General features: G+C 34.2%; 1 long non-coding RNA gene across 1 annotated transcript in view; it reads left to right on the top strand.

The window, feature by feature from the left end:
* The window catches only part of LOC108585570, a 30,013-nt gene extending 26,278 nt beyond the window's left edge, over positions 1 to 3,735 (top strand). Inside the window, exons 2-3 of the long non-coding RNA XR_002521741.2 lie at positions 1,806 to 2,000; positions 2,342 to 3,735. This is a non-coding gene — a long non-coding RNA (uncharacterized LOC108585570). The remainder of the gene's footprint in view (positions 1 to 1,805; positions 2,001 to 2,341) is intronic.
* Positions 3,736 to 12,650: the final 8,915 nt, after the last annotated feature.

Genomic DNA, 12,650 nt, shown 5'->3' with positions numbered 1-12,650 from the left:
GAGCCCAGATTTGAAGATATTTATATCTCATATGAATAAACACTAAGGAACATCCATTGTAGAGAAGGCTTTCAATAATCAAGTGGACACAATGACAATCACTGTGCATATCAGTAAGCTTCTTTCTCAGGCAAGTATAGTATTTGCTCAATGGAACTATAAACAATGTGTCTATACTGTCAGGAGTAAGGCTACTAATGAGTTTAAAAATATGTTCTTCCTCTTACCAAAGCTGACCTTGCAACCACGAATGCTACTACTAATGCTAAGTACCTAAAATGTCTCTAGCAGTAACCAGTGCTGAGACCCAGTTATGACACCATACCCCAGGAGTACCGTCAGGCACCTGATGGCAAATTGATTACATTGGACGTCTTCTTCACAAAGGGAGCAGAGATTCTGCCTCTCTGGGGTATGCACTTATTCTCCATACAGATTTGCTTTATCTCCCAGTAATGCTTCTGCCATCTCTGCCATCAGTGGACTCATGGACTACCTACCTACCATCATTATATGCTGCATGAAATTGCTTCTTATCAAGGAATTTATTTTATAGAGAAAGAAGTGAAGCAATTGGCTTATGCTCATATCGTTTACTTGTATTTGCACATGCCTGAGAAGTCACTGGCTTAATAGAAACATAGAATTGGCTTCCTGAGGATTCAGTTAACAGTGCCAGTTGGAAGACGATGCTAAACTCAATCAGAAACCATTTTATGTTCCTGTCTCCTTTATTGCTGGAATACATGGATCTGACAATTAAGGAGAAGAAGTGGGAAAGACTCCTCGCTAGTGTACCTAATAGTCTATTTGTGAAAATTTTGGTTCTTGTATCAGGAACTTTGAGTTCTGCTAGTGTGGAATTAATTTGTTTCCTAAAGGAAGAATGGTACTACTCAGATACACATGTTTCCATTGAATTGACACACGAGAATGCCTCCTGGACATTTTGTGCTCCTTATGTCATCAACTTAACAAATACAAAAAGTGGTTATTCTTCTGGTTTATTATATTCATAATGATAATGATTATGAAGCTGAAATAGATTTGCAGTTTTGCAATGGAGGCAAAGAGGAATCCATGTGGAACCCCTGGGAGTCTCTAGGGGTACCTCTTAGTACTTTCATATCCAAAAGTAAAGATTAATCATAGACTAAACAAACAAAAAACGCAGGACTTTTGAAAATAGCACTTTCAGAATAACAGTTTGGGTTACCCCACCTAACAAAATCTTGGCCAGCTGCAGTACTTTTCTGAGAGCAAGGGAATATGGCAAAGCTTGTAGAAGAAAAGTCATAAATATTAATAATAGTCATGACCAGTTATTAAAATGTGAACTATAGTTATATTATATAATTTCTCCTTATTTGTTACATATATATGTGTTAGATTAATTATATTCTCTTCTTTCCTATTTTTCTTTTTATTTTATATACAGCATATTGGTGGATAATTTTATAATGTAGTCTTTAGATAACAATATTCAGTGGGATTGTGACTGAATTTGATTAGTTATTAATACAGCAAATGATGGACGATTAGGACCATGGGCCTCATCATTTTGGTGAGAGAAAAAGGACTTTGCACTTACATAAAGGATAACAACTTTTTATTAGAAGGAATTATAAAGTTGTTTGCTTGCTGTATGGAAACTCACACTACATGAAGAGTGTGTTTGGAAGCTGAAGAGCTGAAGGGATAGATTATGCCCATTCTGAAAAATGTCTCTCATCTCATCATTCACTCTTCTTTACCTTTCTTTATGATACTAGAACTGAACCTAATAGACATTCTTCCTTTGCTAGCTGGTTGAAGACATCCCTGGAAGGACACTGTGAAATGAGACAAGTAGACAAGAGCTTTCTTCTTGTATCTTGTGTGCTGCTTTTCAACGTGACAGCCAATCCAGAAGCATGTGGCAAGCCTGGGGGCACTCACACCAGTGGTTCAGATGGACAAGCTGCGGTCAACATTTAGGATGTTTCCTCGTCACCTAGCAGGTTACTTCTGTACAACACCTATGGCCATGGTCTCTGGAAAGATTTTCCCCTACCACATGCACTTACTTCAGCATGTTTCTTTACCACCAGCAGTCTGCATGTTCTTGCCCTTGCCAAAAATACCTGAATCTCTATTAGCAGGGGACCTCTTCTAAGTTCTTAGTTCCTTCCTGATTCACACTCTCTTAGCTCTAAAAGTGGTAGTTGTTTCCTGCATTTGGGACTTTAAAATCATTCAGTATTCTTTTTTTACCCCTTTCCATAGTTAACAAATATGTCTATTGAATTTTTCCTGCTTTAATTACTAATATATTTTCTATTCCCTAACTGCATCCTAATAGAAACACTAAAGGATTTTCTCAGACAGAAATAAAAAGATTCCACAATGGAACACAGGAATCGAGAAATAAATGAGAAGCAAAGGTAAAAGTAAATATAAATACACTTATTGACTGCATCAACATGTCTTCTGAAGTTTATAATATGTAATGAAATAAAATGTGTGGCAATAATATCACAAAGAGTAGGAGACTTAATTCAGTCAAATGATTATTATATGCTTGCATTTTCTAGGAAAAAGAGTACTAATTGCATTAGATTTTAATGTCAAGATGAATAATGTAATAGTGAAGATAAGCCCTAAAACTATAGTAAGTCTAATTAAAACACTAATAGAGAAGAAATACTGAATAATAATGCTACTAATAGTAACAATACTGGTTATTACAGAAAAAGCTGATAAAGTAGCAGAAAACAGGCAAATATATGAAACAAAAATCAAACATTGACAGGATGTTAAATATAAGCTAGACACAATAATGATTATATTAACAGTAAATAAATTTTGAAACGCCAAATAAAATACACATACCATCATATTGGTTTAAAGTAAAATCAAACCCAATTTCATACAAATTACCGCACAAACTAAGATACAGAATTTTACAGAAATTAAAGAAAGGTTGAAAAAGAAGAACAAGCAAATATTATCCAAAATGAAGCTGACAGTCTCAATTCTTAAAAAAGGGATATTTCAAAATGATAAAAATTTTAATTCTCAATTTTCATGGACTTATTTACATACTCTTAGGATATATAAAATCAAACTTGATAAAATTTTTAACTAGTAGAACTAGATAAATCAATTGTCATAATGGGAGAATTTAAAATGCCACTGTCGCTATCTGATAGAAAACAAAAGATCTATAAAAATGGTGTTTCATATAGATATTTTATAGAAACCCTTTATCAACTTAAAGACATTCTTCTTGCCTTAGTTATCCAAGCACTTTTAAAAAGTCATTATACATAGTGACATCTGCTGAATAAATTTTCTGTATATTTTGAGATGATAATATTCTTTCCTACTTTAATGATTTTATGTAGTAAATTAATGTTTTTTCATTGATGTTAAACCAACCTGGAATTCCTTTTATGAACTCAATTTGATTGAAATGCATTGTTTTTAATGCATTGATGAATTAGCTTGTTAATTTGTTTATGGTATTGCATCTATACTCATAAAAGTGATTGATCAATATTTTTCCTTTCCTGTCTTTGTCTAATATTACCATTCTGTTTGTCCAATGACATGAATTGAAAATTGTCCCTTCTCTTCTCTTTCCTGGGAGAATTTATGTGAAATTATAATTTTTATTTCCTTCGAGGTTTGAAAGAAATTCTCTAAGAAACTTTCTGGGACTGATACTTATATCTAGAAAAATTTCCAATAACCAGTTGCACTGTTTAAATGATTATAGAACTATTCAGTTTTGTATTTCTTTTTGATTATATTTTGGTGAATTTATTCTATTATGATTAATATATTATAGTTTTGTATTATGATTAATATAGTGTTCTATTATGTTATTTGCTCTTATCTTAATCACATTCTACTTTGAGTTATTCTAATTTTTTTTTTTTTTTTTTTTTTTTCAGATGGAGTCTAGCTCTGTCGCCCAAGCTGGAGTGCAGTGGCACAATCTCAGCTCACTGCAACCACCGCCTTCTGGGTTCAAGTGATTCTCCTGCCTCAGCCTCCCGAGTAGTTGGGATTACAGGCACCAACCACCATGCCCAGCTAATTTTTGTATTTTTAGTAGAGACGGGGTTTCACTGTGTTGGCCAGGCCGGTCTCGAACTCCTGACCTCATGATCTGCCCATCTCGGCCTCCCAAAGTGTTGGGATTACAAGCATGAGCCACCGCACCCAGCTTCTAAATTCTTAATGTTGTTGCTTAGCTCACTAATTCTGAGCTTTTCTGCATTCTATACATTTTTACCTAGTATTTTTATTTGATTCAATTCTCAATATTTTCTAAATTTTATTATGATTTCTTCTTTAGTTGAGTTTATTTGTATTACAGTGTAATATTCCTAAGGTGCTCAACTGGATAGACACAAATTTAAATTTATCTACATACCACTATTTTAATCCATGTAACTACCACTCAGATCAATAGATAAATGATTTACAGTGTTCCATAAGTTTCCTTAAAGCCTCTTTCCAGTTGATCTCATGCCCAAATCTCTCCCCACATCAGTATACACTCATTAACTATCTAACTTTTTTCATTTATTATCTCACTGGTGAGATTCATCCATGTTGTTTCATGTAGCAGTAGTTCAATCTCATAGCTGTACAGTATCACATTGTATGAAGGTAGCACAATTTATTGATTGATGTTATTGTTGATGAATATTAGATTATTTCCAGCTCTTTGGCTCTGAGGTATTAATCCTCTATGAACATCATTGTTTAGACATTTGGTAAATATGCACTGTTTTCTCTTGGAAATGAAATGGAACTGTGGAATTCCACCTGAACTGGGAATTGAATTGTAGATTTTTTGGAATATAGAATGAGAGTAAATATATATTGTTGTCAGATAATTTATTCTACATGTCATAAAAATTCCTTGTCATTTGATGCTGCTAGCTTTATGAACTATTACATTATCAGTTTTCTTGAATGTTTTTTGAATAGTCTTCAATTGTGTGTATTTCCTACTCGGTGAGTGACATTAGTTCTGTCCTGTTAATTATGCTGGTAATATCTGTTGTATTCGTTCTGATTATCTTTGTCAATTTCATCCATTTCTATGATATGTATTAAAAAGTATCCACTCAATTTTTAGATTTGGCCACATTTTCTTAAAATTATGGCAAACTTTTCATTAAATTAAGTTATATTCATAGCTGCATTCAATTTTAGAACTACTCAACTTAGATGTGAATTAAATGTAAATTTTCATGTAGTGATCTTTTTTGTCTTTAGTTATCATAATTTTGTTTGTATGGTTTTTAATCTGATATTAATTTAACTACAACAGCATCATCTACTTAGTTTATGCTTTATATATATATATATTTCTAACTTTTGAAATTTAATTTTCCATTCCTTTACATTTTAGGCTTTACTCTTGAAAATAGTATATCCTTATATTTCATATTTACAAGTCTCAACTTCATTTTTGAAAGAAGGTTGTTTCATTTATTTCACTTTCATTTAATGTGATATGTTTACATTTACATATATTACAGCACTAATTCTCAATCACTTTTTACCTTGGAGAAAACCTTGAAAATATTTACATGTGTCTGGGAACCTCTGCAAAAAAAATTGTTATATCTACATTGCATAATATATTGACATGAATAAACTTTAGCTATATTAGTCCAATAATAGTTGCCTCTTATTTTTTGAATAGAGAATAATCTATTTTCTGTGGATCTGTTTATGTTGGACAACTTATCATCATACCATGTTTTTGTATATTTTCCTCTACCATCTACTAAGGTAATAGAATATTTAAAAAATAATTCAAATTTTTCTTCCTTTAAAAAAATTTAACCTCTTACTTATTTTTTCAACTCAATTCAAGTTTTTCTGAAAGATTTAACATAGAGTTTTACTGCACAGAATTCTAATAAGGATGTTACTGTAAAGTATGTGAAAAAGTTTTCTTTTTTCTCTCCCCTTCTTAAAACCAGAATTGACCTGTCAGCCAAACTTTCTTGAATAAAATTTGGTATTAAGCTTAATTTACCTTTCTGCAGATTAATTTCTTTCCTTCCTTTTCAAAACGTATAACTCAAAAAGAAAATATACAAATGGTGATTCTAATTGGATATTATCTGATGTTATTACTACATGGAATGGGTTGATATGGTTGAATGATAAAACTACTAAAACTGTAAACCAAAGACATACGATTAAAAGTATAGCCTAAAATATAATTTAATATATCTTTGGAAAACATATTTTCTGAGTGGTATGTTTAGACTCAATATATCAGTTATCAAACTGTTATGCACATGTGTTGGTTACATAAACTTTTTCATAACTCTATATATGCCTAAAAGTTATTTTGTAATCAAATATAAAGAATTAAATTTATATGAAAATTGTGCTTATGTTTCTTTGCTAAATAGTCACTCAATGCTGGTTCAAACTTGCAATAAACATACATTAGTTTCATTTTAAACTGAATGAGACAATTTCTGTAGTTGCTCCCAATGCCTTTTTAAACAAGTAGAAGGTTGCATACCCATGTTAGAAATTAGAAACTGCATGAAAGCACTCAGTGCCTTCTGACTGGAGGGAGATTCTTTTTCTTCCATAGAAATGTAGAAGGTGTCTAGAGACAGAATAGTAACTCTAATCTTGATTATGTGGTCAGACTGTAGCTCATTAAGTTATTTCTCTTTTTCTCTCTCTTTTCTTTCTTTCTTTCTCTCTCTCTCTCTTTTTCTTTCTTTCTCTTTCTTTTTTTTTTTTTTTTTTTGACAGGATTTCACTTTGTCATCCAGACTGGAGTACAGGAGTTCAGTGACACGGTCTCGGCTCACTACAACCTCAACTTCTCAGGCTCAAGTGATCCTCCCACCTCAACCTCCAGAGTAGCTCGGAATACAGGCGCACACCATCATACCTGGCTAATTTTTGTACTTTGTGTAGAGACAGGGTTTCTCCATGTTGCCCAAGCTGGTCTCCAACTCCTGAGCTCAAGCAATCTGCCCGTCTTGGCCTCTCAAATTGCTGGGATTACAGACATGAGTTATGGCTCCTGGCCTCTTTCTCTTCTTTCAAAGCTAAGTTCTCGGGCTGAAAAGAAATTACAGAGAAAGTGTTTATTATTCTGTTATATACTTTGAGTTGAGAGGAAAGAAAAGTACTGTTTAGTATTATTCTGGAGTTCTCGCAATGATTTTCAGAAAAGTTTGGGCTTTGACATATCCTTTCTCAGTCTAAGCCCAAGTAATGGTGAAAATATTTCAATATTCTCTGTTGTAACATGATTTTTTTTTTTTTTTTTTTTTTTGAGACAGAGTCTGGCTCTATCGCCCAGACTGGGGTGCAGTGGCCAGATCTCAGCTCACTGCAAGCTCCGCCTCCCAGGTTCACGCCATTCTCCTGCCTCAGCCTCCCGGGTAGATGGAACTACCGGCGCCCGCCACCTCGCCCGGCTAGTTTTTTGTATTTTTTAGTAGAGACGGGGTTTCACCGCGTTAGTTTTTTGTATTTTTTAGTAGAGACGGGGTTTCACCGTGTTAGCCAGGATGGTCTCGATTTCCTCGTGATGACCTCGTGATCCGCCCCTCTCGGCCTCCCAAAGTGCTGGGATTACAGGCTTGAGCCACCGCACCTGGCCTGTAACATGATTTTTAAAATACAACTGATATTTCTAAATATGTGATTTTTCTCATTTAACTACAAAAATTTTGCATTTAAAGTTAAAAAAAAAAAAAAAAAAAAAAAAAAAGTATCCAGGTACTTGCAAAGACTTGTTAAACTGGATCATGTGATGACAATGTCTGCCAATTAGGTTGGTTTCTGCAGTGATTTTTCATCTTTAAAGTGCTCAGCAAAATTCGGCCTGCATTTTTTTTTTTGACAGTGCTTCTCTAATTCTTGTTCAGCTGAAACATCCTATCGGGAACTCTCCCTCCATTAAGCCACTGAATTCCTTTTTGCATCAGGAGCGGTGTGTGTGTGTGTGTGTGTGTGTGTGTGTGTGTGTGTGATATTTGCCCAGGTTTTTATATATTTTTAAAAAGATTCTTAAGCAAGCTGGTTTGGATTTAATAAAATTGATCATTTTTGTGGTATTCCTGAACTTTTATTATTTCCTTTCCATGACTTTCTTTACACTAGCACCAGTTTGTAAACAAAACATTGTTTGATGACAGTATTTGGACTTTGGCTTAATACGAGAGGTAAAATCTTCAAGGAGCCAACTACTGACGGAGTACCTAGTGCAAATGCTAATCCAACCCACCGAAGAGAAAACTTCTGTTTCAGATATAAAGATAAAACATTAAATATATCTAGTCATTTGCTTGTTACAGACCACTCTTTGCACAGGGAATGTTACTGTGAATTTTATTATCATTTACAAATATTACAAATGCTACAGAATGCCATTTATTGGTGAAATCTATTCATCAACTTGGATATTAGGTTCTGGTTTTTCAGTTTATTACACAAAACCTCTTCAATATATTGTAACATATCATCAATGCCTTGATGATCATACTCCTTAAAAGTGGAATCTTTTCAAACTTTCCTTCAGCATCTTTTCTCAGTCATTACCTCAGCATAATTTTACATGCTGGCATTATTAGGTTTTGACCATTTGTGTAACTTTTCTGGACAATATTTTCTGCTAATACATAACTTATATCCTTTTCACAGGATGTACTTTTCAACAAACATGATATTTTAAATTCTAATAGTTATATAGAACAATCAGTACTATCATTTATCCAGTGACTGTGATTTGAAATTAGTGTCTTTAATTTTCCTAGAAATAATGTTGCATTTTGAGTTTGTCACAGAAGACAGAAAGGCATATGCCAGGTTGGACTATCAGCTCAAGTAAAATTCGCTGAGAGATAGATTTTGTTGGAAAAAGAGATTTTATGTGTCCCTTTCCACACCACTACATGACTCAGCAGAATGTAAGTCTTCATCACGAACCTTATCAGAACTATCCATTGGTACCAGCCTAACATGCTCCTCTTCCATTTCATAACTAATCTTAACAGATCACCCCATTGAATCCTCAGACACATTTAGAAATCCAAGAGCTAATAAGATACAAAATAGAAGGGTATAATATAAAATGAAATGAGAATATTGAAAAAAATCACAATATAATTTACTTCTAGCCTATAATCAAAGTTTTGTAATGTCTATCGGCAGAGAACTTACATTTGATTACCTGAGACACCTGAACTTAATTTCTGTCCTTAAAACTTTTCTTAACACATAAGCAGTGTTGCAGTTAATTCTGTTACACGTGGCAGATTGTATTTTTCCAAGAGAGCCACATATTCAGAACGCAATCTTCTGTAATAACCAGCTAATGCTTATCATCACATCATTTTGTTCCTTTTACCCAATGTCAAGAATGAGAAAGCTGAATTTCCTTGATGTCATTTCTGAGGAGTAGGGGCTTAATATCTATTTCATCACTGTTTTTGAGGACTAATCTTATGAAGTCTCGTATTTGATGCTTCACCACAGTGTGTCATATGCTATACTTTTTGCAGTCTGAAAAGAGGAAGAATTGAACTTCCATTTTTCCACAGAAATTGTTGGGGCTTGCATTAGGTTGTTCTTGCATTGCTATAAAGAAATACCTGAGACTGGGTAATAAATTAAAAAAAAAAAAAAGAGGTTTAATTGGCTCACAGTTTTGCCGGCTTTACAGGAAACATGGGATCTTCTTGGCTTCTGGGGAGGCCAAAGGAAGCTTACAGTCATAGTGGAAGGTGAAGGAGGAGCCAGCAAGTCATGTGGCCAAACAGCAGCGAGAGAGAGAGAATGAGAATTTTCCACACATATTTAAATGACCAGATCTTATGTGAACTCAAAATGAGAGCTCCCTTATAACCAAGGGGATGTTCTGAGCCATTCATGAGGGATCAGCTCCCATAATCCAAACACCTCCCACCAGGTCCCACCTCCAATGTTGGCGATTACACTTCAGTATGAGATTACACTTCAGTATGAGATTTGGGCAGGGACAAATATCCAAAGGATAACAAGGCTAAAAAGGTTTCTTTCATCTTTTTTTAATTACAATAATTTTTTGGTATTGTTGAATTTCTCATCATCCCAGTGATGCTTTAAAAACTTGTGTATATTTGTGTCTTTGTCCATCTGTGCTGCTACAACAAAATACCATAGCCTGGTTACTTTATAAATAATCAAAATGTATTTCTCACAGTTCATGAGGCTGGGAAGTCCAAGATCAAGGCACTAGCAGGTTTGTGTGTGGTGCAGGCCGTTCTCTCTTTCAAAAATGGCACGTTGCTGTACCCTCCTAAGTGGAGAAATACTTGTCCTCACATGGCTGAATAGTCAGAAGGGCAAAAGAGACTTCCTTCAACCTCTTTTATCAGGTCTCTAATTTCATTCGTGAGGACTTTGACCTTCTGACTTAATCACCTCCTAAAAGCACTACCTCAAATACTATCACAATGCAATGAAGTTACAACATACGAATTTTGGAGGACACGTTTAGAACACAGCAGTTTTTTTTGTTTTCAGCATATCTGTTATTTCACTCCATAGGAATTTCCATCATATTTTTAGGAATAAAAATTCAAAAAGATCTTCCTATAAAGCAAGTATTTTAGTGTCATTGCCACTTGAGTGCCACAGCTTGAAACTATTCTGTTGATGATATTACTCTTAAAGTCTAAACTCTTTTACATGCATTACCAGGTCAGCTCTCCTCTGGTCCCTGCTTGCTTCTCTTGTGTATTTTCTCCTTCCCCTTCAATGCACTTATTCTGTTCCAGCTTTCTAGGCTTCTTAAAACATGGCTTCCATTACTTTGTTTTTCTTTTCTTTTCTTTTTTAGTCTACTCCTATGTAACCACCATGTGTTTCTGGGGCCCTTTTTTTTTTTTTTTTTTTTTTTTTTTTTTAGCAGAAACCCTTATCTAGAAGCTCTATTTCCTCATTCCTCAACCCCTTCTATCTACTTGCTGTCCTAAAACTTCACCTCTTAGAGGATACAGCCAAAGTGCATCATGTCTGCCTTGTTAGTTAACTCTCCAAAGTAGGAAATATACCCCTGGAGAGTGAGTTCATTGCACATCGGTACGGCATTTTTCCTTAGATCCCAGCAAAAGGCCATAAAGATGGAAAGAATTGAGTGTAGGTACAATAAATAAATGAAAGCATCATAACATTATATTACTTATGATGGCCCAAAGAATAAGAGGGTGTACATATGTGGTACGTAAGTGTGCATGTGTTTGAGATGCTTAAAATTATTATTCTTGTAAAAATGGTTTAAAGGAAGATTTCCTGTTATAATTATTCACTCTGAAAGCTTTTTATTTATCTTTCCTGGCATGTAATTTAAGCAATTTATTCTGTTTCTTGATTTAAAGTTATAATTATCATTATTTGAATTACTTGCTTTGTATCAGTTTTTACAGTATTCCTATAGTCATATATTTAGACAATATAAATAATTACTTATGTATTTTATTACATGTTGCTATTAATCTTTGGGGCCAACAATTGCAGTGTGTTCATGTCCATATTATACAACTCTAACTGCTGCATTGAACAAACATAACTCATTAGGATGCAACTATTCCAAAAAAACTATTGTTTTTCACTGTGACCTGGAAATCCACTATGATATGTCCTTCCTCTTTTCTCTGTGAGAAATCTTAGATAGTCTTCATAACATTATTATTATGCCATTATTCTGGCACAATAAGTCTAACAGTCACCCTTATCTGAGGAAAATTTCCGTTTTGTTAATTAAATTGGCTTTTGTAGTTGAGCCTTCATTTTCACCTCCCCAAGCAAAGGCCTTCCTCAAGCTAGAACTGTAGTGAGAAGAAGGGATGTTGTCAGTTTCCTCTCCCTTTCCCCAATATTGTGCTAATGCTATTGCTGCACTTCTTTGCTCTCAGTCCCCAATTCCCATCCCACTAGGTTGCCTGGAGCTCCCCATATAAAATAGGGATTGGGGAGAGATGAGTAAGAGATAGTATATCAAATGCACTTTGAATATCAAGAACATTATATATCTCTATTAGTAAATGTGATGGTATAGAGAGTAAGAAAGATATAGAAAGATGGGAAAGAGATTTATTTGTGCAAAATTATATTTTTGATGTCATATTTTTGCCTAGTTTTGGCAGGTAAGGGTTTTCATTCGAGTCACCTCAAGTCTCTTCTTCTCTTACTTTTGCTTCCCTCTGACCACTGGCTTTATTATCAGTAAAAGATTTTCACTCAGCAGCTCCCATATCTCACAGCAGAAGTATTTGCCATCAAAGATAGGATCAGACATGCTACACTTGGACCCAAGTCCAAAAATCACAATAGTCTTATACGCATTGCAATGAATATAAATCTTAGGGACAATAAGTTGTGAGGAGGAAAATGTAATTTTAAAAAATGTAAATTCCATTGAACCACATATTTGGGGAGAAGAAAAGTGTTATTGCGCAAAAGTGCTAAGTGAGGTATGTTAGGAATTTTAAGTGCAGAAGTCATTAACCATTGTATGGTGGTGGAAGTAAAGAGAAAATGCATTCTCTTAGGAAACAGTACCATATTTGTGGGTAGAAGTTTGTTGGTTTTGTTTGGTTTTGATGAAACTTGTA

The sequence above is a fragment of the Papio anubis genome, chromosome 6 (genome assembly GCF_008728515.1).
Source record: "Papio anubis isolate 15944 chromosome 6, Panubis1.0, whole genome shotgun sequence".
In the NCBI taxonomy this organism is placed as follows: Eukaryota; Metazoa; Chordata; class Mammalia; order Primates; family Cercopithecidae; genus Papio; species Papio anubis.
This window is presented reverse-complemented; position numbering and strand designations above follow the sequence as displayed.